This window comes from Struthio camelus, chromosome 7 (assembly GCF_040807025.1).
Source record: "Struthio camelus isolate bStrCam1 chromosome 7, bStrCam1.hap1, whole genome shotgun sequence".
NCBI classification, from domain to species: domain Eukaryota; kingdom Metazoa; phylum Chordata; class Aves; order Struthioniformes; family Struthionidae; genus Struthio; species Struthio camelus.
The window spans coordinates 32,108,676-32,132,190 of NC_090948.1; the positions used below are offsets into that span (position 1 = coordinate 32,108,676).

Consider the following 23,515-nt stretch of genomic DNA (forward strand, 5'->3'; position numbering starts at 1 on the left):
TTAGTGTGGAGCTGATGTTGGCCTAGGGAGGTATAAAAGCCCAATATCTCTAGTAAATTAGATTCACTGATTTATTGGTGGCCATAGGACTTTTCACATTTAGTTGGTTTAAGGGTTCATTATACCCCTAAACCTGTATAAGAATCATTTTCACTTGTAGATTGGATAGCTGTGCACGTGAAGACTACTTTTACATCTGGGCACATGTGTCTTAAGCGTGTTGTCTAACATAGTTTCTTTGCAACTCAGAAATATGTTTCTGTGCATCACTTTTGTAATCAAGTAATATAACTTAGGCAGTGTAATTTTTTTTTCCTGAACCTCCCTAGGTATCCTCTTTGTTATGCAGTGAGATTTTTGTTTGTTTTTGTTTGTTTTGTTTTTAAGCAGTATGGATCCCAGTGCTGGCACATTACTTTATATAATGTAGTTGAACAGCCTCAATAGCACCACAGAATTGATTTTGTTATGTGTATTGTAATATATTAGAACACTTAATGTCAAAGTAACTGATTCTTTCATCTATAAACACCTATTAGTCTGTAATCTCTTTTGCTATGGTTTTTCTAGTTTTTAGCTTGTGTGAGTTGGGGTTAAATATACGTAAAAGTTAAAGATGAAAACTAAAGCTATGGTACAGGAAGAGAGGAGATGGTAAAGTTATCCTTTAGTATGCACAGATGAAGGGAGCAGAATAGTCTAAAACTGATTGCTTTTGGTTGACTGATCAAATATTCCAAACGTGTAAACCCAGCTGAATTACCTAATCAATTCAAAAGTAGTTGTTCATTAGAAACGTGAGCAAGGTGAGATTTTTCCAGCGACAATGGGCACTGATATAACTGGGAAAATCGGAGACCTTTTTGGACAGATATGCCCTTTGTTGGATCTTTCAAGCTGCGCAGCTAAAATTTCTAAAATTTATTTTCCTTCTTCTGATCAGCCTGAAGCCCCTATTCATAGCAATGGAGACTGATTAAAAAGTCTGTCTTCAAAGGAAACCAAAAAAGTGCATCTCTGGGTATGTGGTTTTTGTGTTGTTTTTTTAAACCATCTTCACAACTTAAACTTAAATCTTCAAGCTTTTTTCATTTTCCCAAGCTCTGCAGCATAGGAACCTTGTCTAAGAAGATCTGAGAGGAAACCTTTGGAGTAGTTTAGTTAAAATGTTTGGTAAAATTTGCCAAAATATTTGGTAAAATAAAATATTTTACCTCTTTCATGTGCTTTCTATTGGCAAGTAATAAAAAACAGAAATAATGAGAGAGAGAGAAATAAAACATTTTTTTATTGGGATGTGAACTCTTAAGCTGCTGGCTAAGAAATCGGGGAGTGTAGAGTTTAGTTTCTTGAAGTGCCCTGGAAAGGTTGTGAAACATTACCATTCTACTGGAAAGGCCAGGACTGAATGGTGTGCTGCTGAACTTAACTTCTTCAGGTAGAAGTCTAATTTAAAGTTATGTAGCTTTTTTTAAAGTATATTTAGTTGCTTTTCTGACTACTGAAGACTTATCTCTGTAATGCCAATTTGTAGTTGGAAAAACCTAGACTGCATATGCCAATTTTATCTAGGAAGCATATCTTTTAGGTCTTGCATCGTGTTCGTCAGTCTAGATCTTGGTGCTGTAAAACACGAAGACAGACAAATAAGAAGAACTGGCCTTAGTCAGTATATGTTCCAAAAACTCCACTGAAAATAACTCAGTGCACAGACCACTGTATGTCAAGTTCAGAGGCTGTTATTCTTGGCCAAAACAATAAGTGTCTGTAGGTGATAAAGAGAAGCTAAGTCAAAGGAGCTAATTTAAGCATTAGGATTTTTTTTCTCCTACCATTATGTCATTATGTTAATTACCTAATGAACTTTTTTTACATGACCTTTTGCATATGTTTCCTGCTAATAGGCAACCTCTTCATTTTTCTGGTGTAGTACTGGGAAATCATCACAGTAGCTTAAGAAGTTATTATTCTGGTAATTCAGAATAATTCCCTGCAGGGTATAGAAAGACAGATGCAGGCTTTGATTCATTGCTTCAGTGAAGACCTGTTTTCAACAGAAGAATTGCACTGATGTTTTCAGACTGACCTGCGTTACTGAGCAGACTAGCTGCTAAATTTTGCACCAGCTGACAGTTGTAGGTTTTTCTTTCTACGTCTTTGGCTGTTTGGCTGCATTCCCAAGCAAATAGGGTTGAGCAGCAGTGTCTGTGTGCGTGGATCACTGAGGCCGGGCATCTGTAAGACAAGATAAGGAGCGGCCTTCTAACTAGCCCTCAGCAGGAAACGGCACGGCTTGCAAGTTTATCTCCCTGAAGAGTTGAAAGTACTGAGAAGTCTCAACAGAGAACTGAAGGAGCAATTGTTGAGTGGATGCCTTTGATCAAAGGAGATGCTAAGGAAAGAGGCAGGTGTCTTGTGAAGGCACTTGCTAGTCCTGAGAATGTAAAGCCTCTAGACAAATATTTTGCAAACAGGCAGAGATCTACACTGATCTGATGTACTTGGACTAGCCTGCTTAAATAGTTGGATCCAGGACAAACTGTCCTAGAACTAAACATACTATTTGATTTTTCCCAATGTGGAAGATTCTGAGAAAGAACTTGATCCTTCTTTTCTTAAATACATCCAGAATTTCTTTAACCTGCTTCTATTTTTTCTCCCTAACCAACTAGATGAGTGGTTTCCTTGATGTGAATTCTTCTAAGTTCCTAATTAGCTGTATGTAGGAATGCAAGAATACTTTAGAACTCTCTAATTAACATCCTAAAACTATAAATTCAAATACGCATTGCTTGATGTTTTCCAGTCACCAAAAATTTGCCCTGTTTTACATAACCTTTCTGCAATTTCTTGGTTAGTTTCACAGTACGTGTTGGGAAGCTGTAGTCCCTCTTTGCTTACCATCTTGTTTTATATAGATTTAGGTGTTGAGGTGTTTTGTTTGTTTTTTTCTCTTAAAAGTTATAGACAGCGAGCTTTTCCTTAATGAATGTGGCTGCTCTCCTAAATAACTTATACCTGACTTCAGTTGAGTTGCAACAGAAGCTCTAAACAAAGACTCTTAAAACCAAGTGAAGCTATTTGACTAATGCAATATTTCTGTATCTTACAGTTATACTTCACACTGAACCGTAGAAAACAGCTAGGGTGCTTATTCATGGTCTGATTAATTATTTAGATCTTACTCATACCAAGAAGTGTTCAGATGGGGATTCAAAATTAAGTCAGTGGGAGTACTCACATATTTTCTTAAGAGTTAAATAATTATCAGGGACCTATTCTGTGTCCTTAAGTGAGCATTTAAGGATGCAAATAATTGACTTCCATGGGACTTCTCATATGTTTAAAGCCTGTGCTTGGCTGCTTTGCTTGATTGGTGCCAAAGGGTTGTAATAATCTAGCTGCCAGCATCAAGTGTTCCAATGAGTTTATACTTATAAAACATGACACTTCATCATTATTGAATATAGTTGTATATTTTGCATGAAATCATTTTAATAGGTTAAGGATGTAAATGCAAGGTTTTTATTTCAAAAGTCTAAGCCTAGTTCCCCCTTTGTATTATTTTTAGCAGTGTAATGATTAAAAATCATGTGACATCAAATTCATACTATGAAAGCAGCAAACTGCTAAGATTCACATTCCAATAGAAACTAAAGGCCTTAATATATACTTTAAATACTGTGCCTTTGCAAAAACCTCCAATTGGCAAAGAGCCAGGGCCAACAGTCTTGAAATTCTGAAGCCCAAGTGGTAAAGCTACTATAAGTTGGGGAAGAATCTCCTAGTACTTTATTTTTGGCTTTCTGAATGCCTTTTTTTAAGTATAAAGTTATTGTACTATACGAGTAGGTGAAGCTGAATGTAAGCTGATCAATGTCTTTCATTTAGTTTTATGAACAGCTGATGTTGAGAGTTTGTGTAGGCTGTAGTGTCAACATTCAGTGTTGTGACTTAATATTAACTGAATGTGGAGAAAAAGAGGTTGAGAGAAAGGAATTAGTTCCTTGCTTCCATTTTGTAATAGTTCTCTATTTGTTTTAAACAAGTAGATTCAAGCAAATCCTGTCACAATCAGGAGCCTAAAATACAGTTATCTTCATCGTGTGGTAGGTACTCACCTGGGCTACGTGACATGACAAGCATCATGTAGCTGCCGCTTATGTGACTTTCACACATCTAGCTGTGTAAGAGGGAAGGTGTGGAGCTCCACATTTTAGAGATTCTGCATGAAATTACTTGGCCCATCCCATCCAGTACTTACATTAGGGACCATCGTCTTAAATGTCACAAGGAATGGGTTCAGAGGAGCTGCTCTGTACTATTGGGATCTGACTTCTGACTGGTTTGACTATTACAGTCAAACCAAAAAACTCTGGTTTTGCAGTATCTCAAATGGGAGCAGGGAGGGAAAGGGTAGCCTAACAAATCTATGTTTACAGCTCTATGAAAAAGATGTTAAGGGTTTTATTACAGATCCTAGTTATTCTGACATCAAGTTTCCTAATTTAATCCATGCCATTATGCTTCTTTTAGCAAAGTCCACCATGGTGCTGCACAATCAAAATGCCTAACTACTTCTGAATGTACACAGAACTGTTCTTGTACTGGTTACAGAGCAGCACATAGATGGTAAAATAGTCTATGGCCACATATGTACATATGGACCTACCAGTGTTACAGGCAATCATGTTCTGGGTGCCAGGAGAATAGTGCTAATGACCTTCTAGTTGCTCTGCAGAGGAGTAAAAGTTGCTTCAAGCTCCTGGCCAGCCTAAGTTACTAAAACTTGCTGTGATTTCCAGTAATGGACTCTCAGATCACAAATACGGATCAGCAAGTCTGTCTGTCTGAATTTTAAACGTATATGTAAAATGGGTTGTAGGTGGTCTAAATAGTAAGTAATAGGAAGCTTGAGAGATTCTCAGCTCAGTGCGTTAGCTTTAGGGGGAAAGGTGCCTTCGTAATGCGCACCTAATATTAGAGAGCTACTCTGACTTCTATTGTTTCTGAATTAATAGTATAAAATTTTGTTTTGTTTCAGCCATGTGTGTAGCTCCTGGAGAGTTATGACTTTGAAGCACTTGCTTAACAATTACACGTACATCTGAGTGTACTTTTGACCACATTTTCTGATCCTAAAAAAAACCATTTAAAATCATGCACAGTGAGGGATATTAGCTCCTAAACCCAGCCACTAACAAGTACTAACAACAGACACTTGGGCTAAGGTTTTCAGAAGCACATTGTATTAGCTTCTTCCTGACAAAATAAATTCGGTTTTGAAATCACTGGAAACAAACTGTAGTCAATACTGAGTGCTTTTCAAAACCTACTGCCTGGATATTGACTGATAGGAAATAGTAATATTATGGGAAATGACATTGCCTGTTGTAAAGCATGTTACTTCAGTCAGTATCCACTGTTCATGGAAAGGCTATATTTCTGTATCATGTTTTTGAGCTTTGTTTTCATAGGAGAAGTGATAATATATCTAAATTTTTCAAATACAATCAAAATACAAACTACCAGTACTGCTCTAAAATTTGTGTAGCCCATAAATAAAATTGATTTTACCAGTTTTTATTAGAGAAACGAAAGAATGTGCATGTTTTATTAGTGTAGGAGGGGTTTAAAGAAACAATGAAGTAGGAAACTTGTTCTTAAGAATTTGAGAAATTCATAGAATTGTATCAATGGTTTTGATGCCTAGCGGTTTTTTAGGATGTTACGCTAAACTAACAAGTACAAACTGAGTATCACTTGCCTACAGACATGCAGTTCTGTTGCTAACTACTGCTATTGTCTCTGTATTTTATTAAATTTCGGGTGATACCAGTTTAATGCTTTCATTTCATGAGAAGTGATTTAACTTCTGGAACAGTGAGCTCTTAAAATATTATGCAGCAACACTCTCCTGCCCTTAATGTAAGAAGCCATAGCTGTTTTCTAGCAGAATATGAAGTTGAAAGATCTGTATTGTATAGCTGTTTCATAAAAATAAGGAAAAGCCCTACTATTTACTCTAAAGATCCTTACCATTCAAACTCTGTTTAGACTAAACACGTTAAGTGCATTGGCCTTCAAAAATCATGCTGACTCTGGCAGCTAGAGGCAACAGAGTATGTTATATAGCACATTTCTATATACACTCTAAACACCATCACCTTAATAAGACACCAGTTAGACCTGCAAATATTTGAAGTATCTGTATGCCGCACTGCTAAGTACTGAAGGAGCAGAAAACACTAAGTGTGTTGCAATTAAACTTATGATTTCTTTTTTTTAGTAAGATAGTAGTAATTGCTTTCAGACTCAGTAGATATTCTCATAACTTCACAAATAAAACATTATGTGTATCACGAACTGAAGCCCTGGTCACAGTGGAAAAGATACCAGTACTATTGTGGAGATGTGCACTAACTCTATATTTACTCCAAACTAGTTCCAGTTCAGAACCGTATTAGTACAAAAGTAATAACTGCGCTAACAAGTTGAAATGAGAGAGAGATTACCGTGGACCTAAGAATTGGAGCTCCTCGATCTCCTGATGCTTAACATTTTGCAAAAGCTAGCTTGTGATAAATGGCAGAGACAGAACTATCCTCCCCTTTCATTGTTTCCAACAAAATGTAAAGAACAGAATCAATGAACTGAGCATCGCAGTGAAACATGGGATCTTAGCTCTGATAATTCAAAACTTGAGAGGCAGCATATGACAGGTGCATGCTGGGCTGGGTGTCGCAAGAGAGAACTGCATTTCTCACCCTGTCAGTGATCTGCTCTGAAGCCTTGAACCTTGCACAGAACTTGTTCTTTTCAATCTCTTCTAGACTGAAACCCTTAAGGAGGAGGGAAAGGAGGTTGTACACTAAAATGTGCAGTACAACTGGCGCCTTGATTGTCATTAGAACTTGTAGGTATGTAATGTAAACAACTTGCATCTAAAAAAAGCTGATTGAAATCAGTCTTGCTATCTTTTCAAAGATTACTGAGAGCAGTAGTGAGTACAAATACTTAGAATGTGTCTGTGTACTCTATAATTGTATGAGTGATTGGTATAGACAAGCACATTACTAGTTTGCGCATGTAGCTTGCTCTTAACCACAGCAGCTCATCACGTGCTGTGATGATGCACCTGAGAACTGAGTAAACGTTTTAGCATTTAGCTGTCCAGAGCTTTGTGCCTCTGAGCCTATACGTTGCCAGCAGGAAGCATACTAATTGGTTTAGAATTTATTGTAATCACTGCTGTGCAAACATACAGAGCAAGGGCAGCAAATGTATGGTCTGCGGGCTGGATTCAGCCCATGGAACAACTTAATTTGGACCACAGTCTTCCCATGAATCTTCAAAGCTATGTATGCACAGCAGTAGAAGCTGCTGTAGAGATTGCTGAGTTAACGCATCTTGAACAAGTAAATTCATAGGCCACAGACTGATGAAGAGATGCTAATATCGAGGAGCAAGAATAGTTGTAAATAGAATCTAAACATGAAGATCAGTGTGATTTTTAATTACGTTATTTGTTTCTTTCAAAAACTTCTCTGAATATTGGTTATGATGGGGCTAGAATGCTAGATCAGGACTAGCTAAGTTTGACAATAGTGACACAGTATTTTTCCCCACCCCACCCCTGCACCCCTATTCCACATGAGCAACACTAATGCACTGAAGACTGTCCCCTTCCCAAAACCCAGAGACCTTGTAGGCCTGAGATTTCTGGGCTGAAGGTATGTCAGTGAATAAATAGCATTTTCAGGAATGCAACCTTTGGACAGAGGTTAAACTGCAGCTCGTTGTGATATAACTGGAATAATTCAGTAAAACAACTTAAGAGACGCTTTTTCTTGCAACTACTTAGTAAATCAAACCGCATAAGAGCAAACTGATTAGATGAATCACTGTACAGACGCCCTGGAATAGAATGCCATGTGATTTTATTTTTAAAATAAGAGCATTTAAATGAACATGTGCAAACCTAAGTTCTTAAATCAGCTTCAGATGTGCAAGGCATCAACTTGCCATTTGAATGTTTTTCAGATAGTTAATACTTCTCAAAATACTTGTTTCCTAAACTTGAGAATACACCCAGGATGCGCTTGCTGTGGGTTTCTGAGACCTGCATCCTCTCCAGTCTGGGCAAGCAGAGGATACAGTAAAACACTTGCGTGCTGGTATCAGTGTTGGCTATCTCTGTGCAGTCCTATACTGTCTAGTATACTGGAAGAGCCTATCCTAAAGCGGTGGACACCTAAACCCCTGTTGACAAAGATATTTAGTCGTAGACTTAATTTTAAGTACTTGAAATGAATAGTGCTATACTTGCAGATAACCTAATCTGTCAGCATGACTCTTTAGCAAGGGTTGGATTATAAGCATGCCTGGACTTTAGCTACAGTCCAGACCAGATGAATAAAGTTAATAGCTTTTTGTAGCTGTCACTTCTACATGCTTTGTGTTAAGCACCCCTTTATTAACTGGCAACTTGGGTACATCAAGACCAGACTGATTTACAGCAAATTTAATTCTCTATGTTATGGATTGGTGGAAAGAGAAGTAGAAATGTAATAACTAATTGTGATACTAGAAAAGTGGTATGGAATAATCTACTTTTTGTTTGTTCAGAATCTTGTAAGTCAACAGTAAAGCCATTTAAACCTGAATCATGATAAACGAGTCCTTAAAATTACAAGCAGATTGTGGCATATAGTGAATACTTCCAATACTTCTTAATGAGACTGACCGTTATACAGGCTTCCAAACTTACTGTTCTTGGATGCTGCCACCAATTCAGTGAAGCTGCCAAATCTGCATGAACATGGAGAAGCATCTCTTCGCTCCTCCTTGCTACTCGCTGTTACCCCTTAACCTCTTCCTGCCCTTCCTTCTTCCTTACACGAGAATTCCCAGTTGGTAATGATGCTTCCCAAATCATGACCTTTTCTATCACTGTATTAAATCATGCTTTTTGGCGGATAAACTTCAATTACGCAAAGTGGTGAGGTGTTGACTCTTTGACTTAAATTAGTTTGACTTAAATTAATTTCCTAATGCCTGTGTCAGGAAATTCCACAAAGTACCGTTTGTAAGTGCTTCCTGGACATAATGTGCATAGAATTTTAGAATCTGTGGACTGCACTAGTTGCAAGTGGATCACTTGACAAACAGATCCGCTTAGTTACGTCACCTGTCAGGGACTGCTGATGCCAATGAAAAGCACAACTATACTTCCATCAACTAGAGAACTATTTTAGATTGCTCGTGCAAAAGTTATCTAGGCTTACTCACCACAAATCCATTATCAAATTATGCTCACTTACTACCATTCTGTCTAATTCCAGTTAAGAACTGTTAGTACGCTGAGCGTTATGTGCTGGATATTAGCAGAAATGTACGGGTTGACAAAGATTACAGGGTAGAATATGAAGAGTAATCTATACTGAAATATGCTGATGTTTCAGATGAATCTTCTGGCATGTTAGGCTTCCTTTTGATTTTTTTGCCTGTCATAAAATAATGAAAATGGTAGTGTATTGAAATATTAGTAGATGCTTGATTATCTCTTGGCTAACAAAGACATGCTCGCATCAACAGGGAAGTTCAGAAGTGCTTGTTTTTAATTAAGATAAAAATCCAAACTATCTCCTGGATTGAAACAGAACAGAAACCTTATTTTGGGTTGTAGACTAAATCTGCCTGAACTACTATGGTAGACTTTAGAGGGGATTTTGGCTACGAAACATGTTTTGTTCCCCTAGGTGGGTTGCTCTCCACATTGATCTCTGAAAGCTCTACAGTGGGGTATTCCCTGTTGGAGGTTCCTTAAATGTGATCTCTAAAATAGATATAACCTAAAGATATATAACCTAAAGATAAGGATACCCACAAAGTAGGAAACTAGGGCCTCTATTTTATCTGGAGAAGACAGCATGTCAGCTGGCTAAGGAGAAGAGCAAGAGAGTGTTCCTATTTTTAATGTAAATAAACTGAGAGCTGGAGCTTTTCATAGTTAAATTTTCCACTGAAACCTTTATTAAGTTGAAACTATGTTACCTATCTTGGATGCTAGGATTACATTATTTATTCTGATCTTATTTTGACTTGAGCTAAGTGCTTTGTTTGGCAGGGCTTTTCTTTTTTTTTTTTTGGTCTTTTTTTGGCATCTGGGTTACAAAGCACTTTGTGTTCAACAGTTTGGCAACCTATTTAGTAACTTTATAAACTAGGACCTCAGAAGTGCCATAGCTACTCAGCACACCTTCTGTAATATCTGAAAGATAACAGAATAGATCTCATTTCAATCACTATGGAAAGTGGGTTATTTTCTTTGTTTTTTTTTTTTTTTTTAAAAAGGGAATTTGCAAGTAAATACTTATCAGAGTACCTGTAGTAACTTACAGTGGCCTTTTCTCAGAATTCATCTTTGGTTGTATCCAATAAACAAATATTTACTGTTTCAGTAAAACTTTTTTCAAAACAATTCACAAACAATTGACTTCACAAATCCAAAGCAGATGGGTATAAGATATTATTTTCTTCAGCATGGGGTAATTTAGATGTTCTGCCTGAAAAATTACTTTATTGAAAGCAATCAAAGGAACAAAATAACGTTTACACAGGCAACACAGTGTGCTCCTTAAAAAGCATAAACAGCAGTGATTGCTAGAGTATTTTCCAAAAAATAGGCATAATTTGTTTTAAGACTTAAAATTCACCGCCATTATGCTGAGTTGTCTCAAGAACGTTCTCCTCAGAAAGGAAGTTTCTCTTAAAATATCGATTTATGTTTTTTTTTTTTTTTTAAATTGTTCTTACCTGGTACAGAAGGGAAGAAGCGTTCCTGATACAGACTTGGTGGCAGAAAAAGCCTTGTCCTCTGAAATATTACGAAATAAATCTTTCAGAGTATAGTAAATGTGTATAGGTAGCCTTAATATCTCTTTAATAAAATATTATTTCAAAGTTACTTTGAAATAAAAACTTTATCTCTTAAGCATATTTTCTCCTTGAGATATATTTGATACCGTTTTTATTTTAAATCCAATATGAAGTTTGGGAGGTTTTCAAGACCAGTCAGGATAAAGCCTTGAACAGTCTGGTCTGAATTCAGTGTTTAAACCTGCTTCTACTGGGAGGTTGGACTAGACAACCTCCCAAGGTCCCTTTCAGTCTTAATGATTGTGACTCTATAATTTGTGTGGTTTAAGATGCAGAAATAGCTGTTAATTCCCACTACCTTTTACAGGCCTCTAACTATTATTTTTACTTTTTAAAGAGATTTTTAACTATGCCTAAGTATTATGATGGTTTGGTGTTTGGGATGTGTGTTCTCATTTACTGAAGCTTTGGTTAAAATTAAACTTATGAGACAGAAGATGTAGGGTGGTTCAGGTGTTCTTGTTTTAATTCCCTACTCTGCTGTAAGCACTGCAGGTGATCTACTGAATCATTTAGTTTGCCTTTGACTGACTTGCATTTGGGTTGAAGGCTGATAGTGATACTTATTATCTTTATTTTGGTTTAGGTGTGTTTTGTTTTGTTTTTCCTAATTGAGAAAATCCCCTTTTTGTTGTGATCTGCTGATAACTGCTGTGGGCTGCCGCAGCTCTGGGCAGGAGTCCTGATGGAGCGAGCCTCCTGTTGGAAAGCCACCCTGTGCAAGGGGCAAGGGTGCCTCTGGAAGGTTGTACTTCCAAAGGCAGCTAAACATGTTTGGGGGTGTGTGGTTTGGGGGGAAGGCGGGTTCTGGAGGATTCTTTTTTTTTTCCCTTCTCTTCTACTTTCTTTTCCTTTTTTGTTTTTTATATTGTTTCCCTCCCTTCATAGGCCTATGTTGTATCAATCTATTAGGCTTAGGGGCTGTGATAGTATGTAGAGAGATTTACTCAAGACTTCCCCCCACCCAGTGAATATCTTGCAGCTGGTAGTTCAACAGAAATAAATTTTCTATGTATACCAAAGTTTGCCTTCTCTGTTTAAATTTGAACTTCTATTCAAACGTTAACTTTAAACAGACTTAGCAGGTTAACTACCATCAGCAGCATGTAAATATATGTTTCTTGAATATGAAAATTTAGATTATGGCGGATAAACCCAGAGAATATTTTATGACTGTCACAAACAAAGAATCTCAAGATTTCTCTTTGTTATTAGAAAGGTGTAAGATCGTTAACTACTGTGCTGAAGCCGTTGGCATACTACGTTCGTTGCTGGGGTTGGGAATAATGAAGTAGCTTTTTGCTGCTTTTTCTACTTTTTAGGTATGTATACCTAAATGAATTTGCGATTCTCGAAATACCAACATTACCAGAGGTAATCCAAAACTAATACGTACTGCCCTGCTTCCAGCTAAAGGCGTATGATGCCTTTTCACAGGAACAAGTCTGGTTTAGTTTTTACTATCCTAAAAATTTATACACCTGACTTACTCTGTTCATTTGATGTTTCCTCACCAAAATACTTTGGGGGCAGGCGGGAGGGGTGAATATTAAAGAGAAAACACTAGCTGAAGCAATTCTTTAGTCTGTCTTCTATTCTCTCCTCTCCCCAGGCAAAACAGAAATGATGCGCCAAAATTGTTTACTAGGTGTTCACCCCACAGACTTGATCCTCAGCATCTGATGTGTTTGCGAGCAAGCAAGCCGCAGTGCCTGTGTGTGAGCGTATGCATACACACACACAGAGGTGACTCACATTTGATTAAAAACAGAGCGGATAATAAGATTATCAGATTTGCAACTGTAGTTTATCAAACACAAATCCTGCAAATAGCTGTCAAAAGTTCTTACTGATAGCACCTGCACGGCTCTATGAACAATCAAACACAGGTGAGAGCATCCACCAGCCTAAATTTTGGCACTACTGCAAACAAATGTCAGCTGTGGCGTCAGCTCCAATGAAACTACAGTGCAAGAGCATCCTCTTTCTGTGCGTTTAATTTGTGTCTTAAATATATGAGAAAGAAAGACTCAATAATAAAGTATAGAACATAATGAAATATAGCTTGCAAAGTAAGGCACGTCCAGTTCAGAATGGAATTGGAAAATGAATGGGTCTCTGTCAATAGCTGTAAAGCTGAATTCAGCTGAAAGCCAAAGAGAAGTAAAATGTAAGATTAGGGTCTGGGGGGAGAAGAGATGATTGTAAGTCCTTTTACACCTCATTAGGAAAAAAAAAAATAGAATTTTCAGGGTGTGAGGATGGTGATCTTTCATAATTATGGTGTATCAATCAATAAACAGTATGGTACTAAACCTCAGATGTCTGAAATGACTGCATACATTTAAGTATATATGCTGTAATAAAGGCCATCTGCAAGGAGAACTCAAACGATGGTGAGAGGCAAAGGCTAACCTTACCTAAGCAGCTAGTAGTCCTTTACAATCTGTGAACTTCTAAAAGGTGGGGTTTTTTGTTGTGGGGGGGGATTTTTTTATGTTTGTTTTTAATCTAGAGAGAGAGAGATGTTACAGGAGCAAACCTTGACTGCCTCCATTTTGTAAAATACTCTATAGTTCTGGCACTAGATAAATAATATATTTACCTCACATCAATAGGGAAATTAGTATACATGTATACTAATGTATATACATGTATACAATGCAAGTCTTCTAAATGTTCTTAGCTGTAGCACAGATTCTAGGCTAGATTATATTTTGATTTTTTTAGACAAGCCTAGAATGCTAAACCCTGCCATCAACCCTTGAAAGCTCTCACTATTTAAAATGTATTCCAGATACGCAAGCTGACAAAATTGCAGATCTTCAGATTTCTGCTGCTATTTCAGGGAATTCTGGAAGTACACAGCTTTTGAAATAATGCCATAATCTGAATTGCTTCCTGATTTGGCCCCAATTTATTCATCTATCTAATTCTATGAAGAGGAGGGAGCGCCTTGCACTATGTACGTTATTCTTCCAGTACTGAAGAAGGGGAAAGGGAATAGTGAGGAGACAATTGCTGGAGCTGTAAGTTATTTAGTGGGAGGAGGGGAGGAACAACTACTTAATTGCTTTATTAAAATTCATTAAATATAAAACTTCACCTTGAGAGAGAGATGTGATCAGTCCTTTCTGAGCTGTAAAGTAAGGCAGCAAAAGCTTGTACTCAAGAACAAATCTTTGCAGGACTAAAGTTTAGATTTTCTTTCTATCATGAACACAGCTGCAGCTACGAGAAGGCTGAACTTCAGACAAAATTTTATAAATGTACAAGCTTTCAGCTGTATGCCTGGTTGTTTGCTAGCCTTATATCCTTGCATTTGCTTGATAATGCTGTGATGAAATGTGAGCCTAGAAAAATCTCCAGATATTGTAACATCACATTGCTGCATACAATAGATACTCAGCTAAAAAGTACTGTTCAGAACAAGATCTCTTGGAACCACAATCTTGTGCTGGATGTGGAATTGTGTATAGAAAAATGCAATATCACTTGCATTTTTCTTCTGTTTCATCACTTAATGTATTTCTTTTTCTAAAGCAATCATTAGTAACACTAATTGGCTATGTTAAGTTAATTACAGATGCAAAGCTTTTTAAAACGTTTCTTGGAACATCCTAAATATTGACCATACTGGGGGATGCTGATCTGTATGCAGTTGTGATACACAGAACACGCACATACAGAACTGCAGGCTTTTCTGTTAACTGCTGAGATTTTGTCCGGCTGTAATGGATGTCTTTGAAAATCCCAATTTTCTTCCATACTGGCTTTTGGTGATTCTGTATACAATAATATTTCATTTCTAATTAGGCAGTTCAGGTATGATTTAGATCTTGGTGCTCAAGTGATTTCCTTCTGACTGAGCCTGAATATGCCACTAAAATGTGCTGAGGTTTTCAGTCATACCATATATATACTCATAGATAAGTCTAATACCTTATCAATAACTGCATGGCAGGTACCTCTCCTTTTGTGTGTAATATAGACCTCCAAAAACTCAGCTGCATTGACAGGACTTGTAAATATGATGTGCTCTGTGGCCTCCTTTGCTATCCTGTTGGCACCTGAACAAACTCTACATGCAGTGCATGCCTGAGTGGGAAGGCTGGATAATAAAGACTCAAGATGATCACTTTGGCTTTGAAGTCCTTGTAAGCCCGCAGGAAGAGAATCAGCTAGCAGAAACTATCATCATGGATGTTTTACAGAACTAAGGCAATAGCGTATGAAAATACATAAAATTGCTGAATAACCATGAAACCTGCTCAGCCGGAAAAAACAGAAAGAAAATATACTAGTTGGCAAATGGGAAGATACAAGCTGCCAAAAGGGATGTGAAACATTAATTCCACTCATTCAGTTTTTTTTCTTTTTTAATAACTTTTTGGAGTCAGCAGATGCCAGCCAGACTCCCAGTGCAATCTGGGTAATCTGAAGATTGTTCCTGCTTGTTCTAGCTCACTCTAGCCTCCAGTGGCTTGCAGAGGCTGTCGCAACAAAAATGAGATCTAGTCAGAAGAAAGAAATTCTGACTATATCCCTCCCCTAAAATTGCCTGCATGTGTCTTATACGTGCCAGTGGCTATTTAAGGAGTCTGGCATGATATCTGTTAAACCACTCTTGCACTAATGAAGCTTTCTCCTGTGCAAAAGATAGCTACTTCAGTCCAACGCTGTTGAAGCCAAAGAACTTCACTTGCTATGTTCCAGAGAATTTGATTGTTTGCTATGCTTTTCTCTACGTTTTCCTAACTTTTGCTTGGGTTTTAGTTAGGTCCAAGACATAACATCATCTGCTGCTTCTGACCACTTTTGCTCATTGCGAAGACATGACTGCATTGCTGTTACTAAAAGGAAACTGAACACTGGGGCAATGCAAAAATGTCTCTTTTAAAAAAAAGAAAAAAGAAAAGAGAAAGAAAAAAAGAAAACTTTACAACTCATGATGGTTATAATTGTTGCAGTCTAGGAAAATATTAGGGAAGTTGATCCATAAAGCAAATGATGTGCATGTTTCATGGGGAATGGTTAGAAGAAAATGCATCCTGGTTAGGCTAGGTATTTGTCTCAGTTCAGTGAAAAACTGAGGAAGCTTGAACCTGAGTGGGGTAGGTGTGTAAAAATAAATAAGATTTTTTCCCCCCCCCATTTCTTTTACTGCTATAAAGAACCACTGTTTGAAACCACTGTCCTTAAAGTATTCCTGTGCTGGAGATTTCATGCTGCACTGTGAACTGGGCAAGGTTACATGAGAATTATTTAGAAAACAATATGGATGGGAAGACAAAGTAAAAATTAATCATTTATTGGAAAAGAAGGGAGAAGAATACTGTAATGAGAAAATATTTGTCTGGGTTTCCTTCCACAAGCTTGAAATGGAATACAATTAGAGGAGTTGATTAGTAGTGGGGTTCGTCTCCTGTGAACTTCTGACAATGATTATTGAAGTATTTTTGTAACTAGCTCACTTGATTCATCAGCTGATTTCATGTTTGTTGGCCTTTTCCGTGCTTCCAAGAGTAGCAGTTGTGCTCTCCAGAGGGTATATTAGTAGCGTTTTTGGTGCTGTTGCCAAAAATCTCCTGGCATAAAATCACTATCTGAGTCAGCTTTGTAATATGACAATTTCTGAGATAGCTGCAGAAATGGTACGTTAGCTACCTATTGGGCAGCTTTTGAACAGACATTAAATCTCCTACTAGTTATAAAATATCATTAAAAGCACAATAGAGGATTGTGAAATGCAGTGTTCGTTTTTTCTGATTGACGGGTTAAAGGAAAGTGTAACTTATGTAAGTTAGAACAGTTACTCAATTATGGCTACATGTATTACTTATATTAGTGTTGATGAAGAATTACAAACTGTCAAAAGAGGATGATAAGCTTTTTCTGTTATCTTTTGTTACTCGTTTATCTGTTCATTGAAATGGGCACAATAAGCAGCTATCAAAGCTGTCATTTCTGTATACATTTTTTTCCAACTCCTTGCTGCTAGAGTAATGAATATGATGCCTTTTCCAATTGAAAGGTTGTAAAATGAAGTTAGGCTGTCACCGGAGGTGGTCAGTGTTTCATTTCCAAGAGTCATAAATCCTTATTAATAAATTTGAGCTTCTGGAGAGAATTCTGTTTTTCTGTTCCCATTGCCTTGTAATTCTATGAATATTATGAATGCTACAATATGAGTTAAAATACTAGTTTAGCTGGCCTTTTCTTTACCATACTATTATTTTCAACCAGAGCCTGCAGTCCTACTTCTCATTTCTAATTATATTCCATTTCTGTGCCCCAGCCTACATTTAATTTGAACAAGAACTGGAAATGAAGTTGTCAGTGCCTTCTCACAAATACTCTCCTCCCCCTTACTTCAGCTATATCAGATGCCAGCAGTGCTGATTTTGCTCCTCCAAGCTGTTTTGTTTAGCATTGGAGAGCTGACTGCTTTGCATCCATCAAACTGGTATGGTGAGATGCAAAGCAAAGTGCTTGTGTTATTACCCAAATTTCTCATGAGTAAAGGTAGGAGATATCATTTTCAATTTCAACTATACTGAATTAATTTGAGTAATAAAGCAAGGATACAACTGCAACATGTGAAATCTAATGTTCTGTGCTAGCTAATGTGGGTAAATGCCTGGGTTAACATGTATTTGATTTAAAAGTGTGGGAAAGCTAAGGAAGAAGTTTGTTTTTTACTTCAAGGCAGATTTCTTGCAAAGACGGTTATACTGAAATATGCTTGCCATAGCTTTGTTTAGTCTGTATTGTCTAAACCAGTTAATGCTAGAGTGGAGAGAATGGAAGGGCAGGAGTAGATCTTAATGCTTCTCTAAGGGAGAAAAGCTGTTACAGATGTTTCATTCCTTCTCTTTCCTAATATGAAATCTCTAAAATGCATTTCTTGAAATATTAGAGCAAGTGGTTAATATTTGCAAGAGTGCAAATATGCTGAGTCTATTTTAACATCATCGACTCCACCATTTTGACATATGAGTTGCAGTCACTTTGTCCTGTCATCCTATCTTCATTGTAACTTAAGTGTAATGAAAATTAAGGTTTGGAATTTATACTGCTAGAAACACATAGTGCAGACTTGTGTCTTCTGAATTTGTACAGTGTAGGAGTGAGAAGCCAGCTATTTCATTTCTTTTATCTTTTTAAAGGCTCTTTTCCTTCCATTACAGTGCCTTGTTACAGGCATCAAATTACAGAAAGTTTTTTTTTTTTAATTAAAAAAAAAAAAAGCTGGTCACATCTTAAAATAAATAAATAAATAAAAAAGCCTAAAAAATTAATTTGGTCATTAATCAAAATTAACTTGAATGTATTTAAGTTTGGTTTTTTAGGCAGTGATCCTAATTAGTAGAAATTCACATGGGAATTTTTTCTTCATGATCTACAATGGAGGTAAATGATCACTGGAATACTATTAATCACAGCTTTTAGAATAAGTTTCACTCTTCAAAAAAAATATCAAGGTTGACTAGGGTACCTAAACCCCCCCCCCCCCCAAAAAAAAAAAAAGTTGAACTAAGTCAAGCTTTAAAAAGTTGTGATGTATGTACTGCATACTATTATGTTTGCCTAAAATGACTTATGACTGTTAGTTTTGAGAGTTGCTCAAAACTGAATGAGGTCAGTGAAAATACTCTGAACTGAGGATGAAAGATATGATGTCCACAGGAAGCCATAACCTCAAAAAATGTTCTGTCAGCAAGATTTGCAGGTGGTATATACTACTACCAGCAAATCAGGTTGCCACGTTATTAAGGATGTCTGGAAGTGAAATATGAGATCTATAGCTACTTTAATGGTAACCAAAACTCAGTAGCAATCAATACCTTTTTTGCCTATATGTGTATATGCAATGTTATAACCTATGCTTGTATAATAAAACTATAAGGAATTATTAGCAATTATGCTGCTTTGCTCAAGGTGCGTATACTCATAGCTTGAAAGATTAGAAACATATAGCATCACTGGATGTAGGGTGTGCTTTCAAATGTAATTTTTCAGTGTGCTATGGCTTGCAAAAACTAAAGGTGGGGGGCGGGGAAGAGAGGTGGGAGCCCTGACTGAGTGCGAGTCCTCGTTTGCCCTACAAATTGTTGGTGGTCATGGTCCTAAGAGGGATTTCAGAGTGCAGTATACTGTTTGTCTACAAAAGCATCTTGCCTTATAGTTGCCAACTCTGTCAGTCTCCCTCTCTTATTCCTTTGCTGACAGTTAGCGAGAAGTTATATATATTGCTTCGCTCCACTAATGCTGACTTCTTTCTAATGGGGGTAAGCCTAGCCAAGAAGTTGCAACTTTTTTCAGCTCTTCTTGTACCAGCTTAATAGTCTGAATTGCAGAGAGTTTAGCAGAAAAGTCTGCCTCAGATATTAGGCAATGAGTTGGTGATAGATGTTAATCTTGTTTTCCAATTTTTCCAAGGTATAAAATATGGAAATATTAAAACTAGTAATCAATCAGCCAAATCCTTAATCTGATACTTAGGAAAGAGGGGAGGAGGAAGGAAAGAAATAAGGGGAGAGATGATAAGATTTTCAACTGTTTTCATTCTGTATTTGACTGAGCATGCGTGTATTTTTAGTTTGCTATATAAGCATTGCCGAGACTGAAATGTCTTTCTCAGCTGACTGGGACTAGTGTTGCATATTGGAAGTTTTCAGCACTCTGGGGATAACTTAGCTTAGCAAAGTTGACAAAGTAACTCTCAATTCCATTCCCTTTGTATGGGTGGCACCAAATTCAGTTGAATGTGACAATTCAGTAATAGATTACTGACAGGTTTGGATGTGCTAGTAGCAGAGATAGGGTGGGCAGCTTGAGACTGCTGCCACGTGAGTCACATCCAACCGTCAGTTAGAAACCCAAGGATATAATGAGGATTCTGCTTAATTGTTCATTTGTCAGCAAAAGCAATCGGGTCCTAAGGTAGCATGTATCTATATAATGTGCTATAGCATTATCTGAATGACAAATATTTCTGTTTTCTTGAATAATTTAACAAAGCAAGCAATCAACTACTTGCATTTCCCGCTGTTCTCTCAACTTCCTCCTCTAAAATGTATTAGATAAATACAGAATGTAGTAAGATAAGAGAATATATGTATTATGAAGTAGTACATGATTGTTGGAATACAAAGTTATTTGTTCAGAAGAAGGAGTGATGAATACAGCAATAGAAATGGTTAGAATACTTGGATACAGGCTATAATTTTTTGTCATTGGAGTTCTGTATAGTGGGTTGAATAATCTGTGAATTATATTTATTCCAGTGTAGTCATTGTTAAAGAGACTGTCAAAATAAGCTTTTATTTTCATTCCTTCAATATTTTACATCTTTACATCTTTGCTTTGAACATCTATTTTTCAAAAGTGATATAAAATTCAAATTTTTGTCTGTTTCAGTTAACTAAATTTTTTTTACCTAAGGTGGAAGGTTATATGCGTTCTAGTAGGAACTATGTCTTTTGAAACAAAGTATAATAAACAGTAAGGGCAAAGCTGAAAAACAGGTAGGTATTACAATATGAGTTTTAGGGCATAATATTTAATGCTGTGAGTATCAGTAAGATGTTAGTATATTGTTCTGATTTCACTTATAAATTGGAGAAAATGAAAAGAATATTCAACAAAGAGTTAAGAAGGACATTTCCATAACAAGTACAGAATGAAAAAGTAGTTAAGTGATGGTATGGAAGCTGAACTTGCAACAAGAGAAGTTTACTCAAACTGTATGAGGAAGAACTCTATTGAGATTTTTAGCACTGAACCCAGCCGCCTAGCAGAATTCTGGAATTTTTGTTATTGGTGAATATTGCTGCTCTTAAGAAGTCGCTGAGGGTGAAAGAGGATCTCTCCCAAAGGAGAATGGCAGATCAAATTAAAGGTCCTTTCAGCAGTGTTTCTGTTCTGTATTGTATTGTTTTTTTGTATTTAATTTAAATTCATTCTTGAATAAGAATAAGTAAATGAACAATATTTGTAATAATTGTGATTCATTCATTTCAATAAGTAGGCAGGATCTTCTTACCGAAATTCATCTAGATTTTGTTCAGGATTGTTTTTTGAATGTTAGGTTGACTTAGGTTTGAATCCCAGAGTTTGAACCCATCCTTTTGTATGTGTATTTTGTATTTAATGCAAGACCAGAGGAGGGGCAAATAAACCTAATCTGAATGTGACTCAAAGGCTAAAGAATTATGAAATAGGAAGCAGTCAAGTTCATATTCATCCATAAAATATTACAAGATAGCCATACAGAGGTTTTGATATTAGGTATGTATATCCTTGATATCCTTTAGGTGAGCCCAGTTCTAACCCTGCATAGATTCAAGTCCTGTCTCTGAAGCTTTAGTAGCCCACATCTGAACGTCATTATTCTGGCTCTTTCCTTTGACATTAAGTCAACCACAGTTGACTTAATGCTTTGCTATGTTGAAGCACTTAGATTATGAAGTTATATACAATTTATCTTTTAACTTATTTACTTTAGAAAGTGCTGTGCTAAAGATCTGACCAACTTATTGTCCGCTGGCGGTAAGGTCAAGGTGATCTGTAGCAAGCGCATTTCTCTCAGTACTGTGTCAGTTGGACAGAAGAGTGTTCTCCTTGCCTAAGAAATTTTGCCAGGGCCGTAGCACATGTTGACAGAGCAGCACAGAAATGAAAGCACTGTTGCAAGGACGCTTTACCTTCTCCTGCCTTTCTCCATTCTGTACTGGGAGACTGAACTAAAAGACAAAATCAGGCAGTAAGAATAATAAAGGTTATGAAGTGAGATTAAAATATAATGAAGGATGTATAGGTCTCTTTAGGAACAGAGATGTGGGGAATAATGTTAATATTTCATAGCCTGACTTTGTATCACCACACAACAAGGATGTCAAAATGCTAAATGCAATAGTGAATGGTAACTTTTAGATTGCATGCCTTGGAAAGATGCATCAGTTTAAGGTTAAAATTGCATTTCTTATTTCCTTCACTCTTACACAATACATTATTTGACTGACTTTAGTTCCTTGGAGAGTATGTCACGCTACCAGTGAGAAACTACTAATAGCCTCTATATAGTTAATACTTTCACAATGTAACGTTAAGTCTTTCCCAAAATAATGTGTAATCCTTCTCTTTCCATTAAACGCTGATTTTTAACCCACAGTACTTTGTCAGTGATTATAAGAAATGATTCATTCATTAAACGTCTAGAACACATTACTGAATAATTCCTGCACAGCTTTAAGGCCTACAGAACTATAACTTTCAAAATGCTTTGTTTCCAGAAGAACTTTCCTATAGGATAGTATATAAAGATTTGAAAATACTGATTATTCCAGATCTCTGAATGAAAAGGCCTTGATGGCTAATAAATCTGCAATTATTATTACTGAAGAGGCCTTAATTATCAGTTTTAGCATTTCTTTCCATTAGAATAGTGGGGGAAGCTAAAGCCCCCTGGATCCACTAGACACTGATATTTAGCCTGAATGCCTTTATTTGTATTTATTTGTGGTTATCCTGTAGGATTATTTTCTTTGTAGGGGGACTTTTGTGTATTCATTGTGTTACTTATTTAAATACATAAACCACAAGCTTTTGAAAAAATACGCAATCTTCTCAAGAATGCCAAGGTTTTTAGGGTTTAAAGTTTCCTAAGTTGTTTGTTTAGGAAAAAGTCTTAATTGTATTCTTACATAGATTACATAATAGTGAAAGAGGAAAGGAAATTTGTTTGCTGTTAAATTTGTTTGTTTTTCTAGTCTAGACAATTTAATTCTTCAGATTAAGAGAGGGTCCCCATATTTACAGTTGTGCCCACTCTAATTTCTTAGTAAAAATCAGTAATTTCTCAGCAAAGTCTCGATATCATATGCCATAACTTTCTAAAAGTTTTAAAATAATCTATATAAGGTAGAGCTTTGCAGTGAAGATTAGTAATAGCCTCTTGGCAATTAATATCTTTGTATTATAACATAATGCTTATTCCCTTATAACATAATGCTTCCCCAAAAGAAGAGATTGTGTGACTTTAATGTTTCATTTTAGGTTGAAATAAATGTAAATTATACCACAGAGCGATTGCTCTTGCTTACCAGTGTCTGTCCGTTGCATGAATACTTCCCATAATTACATTCTATATATGGTTTTCACATGAAAGTAAGAATCTATCAAGCCTGTAAGTAATCTGAGATGGTGATTGGAATTTGTAAAATGAACTGATGAAAGTTTATTGCTGGGTTATGATGATACTTATGTACAAAGGATAAGAACAGTTAAAAGAATGGGTTTGATTTCATTGGTGAGGGAGCAAGGGGAGGTTCCCACCATGAGGTATTTTAGGCTCTAACATAAGGGTGGAGGAATAATAAATGGTATGAAGGCTGCATCTCTGTTACTTTGTTCTTAGGGTAGCCAGAGATTTATACTAGTCCTGACACAAACTGAAGCAGCCACATGCTTTCTCCTGAAAGAAAAACATAAATAATAATTTACGTGACAGTTGAAAAAAATGCCTGAGTAATATTAAGAGTTTTAACAGAACCTAGAGTTATTTTACTAG

At 36.6% G+C, this 23,515-nt stretch overlaps 1 protein-coding gene across 2 annotated transcripts in view; it reads left to right on the forward strand.

Moving 5' to 3' along the window:
* NRG3 (neuregulin 3) overlaps positions 1-23,515 on the forward strand; it is a 427,522-nt gene that overhangs the window by 148,823 nt on the left and 255,184 nt on the right. The window lies entirely within an intron of this gene.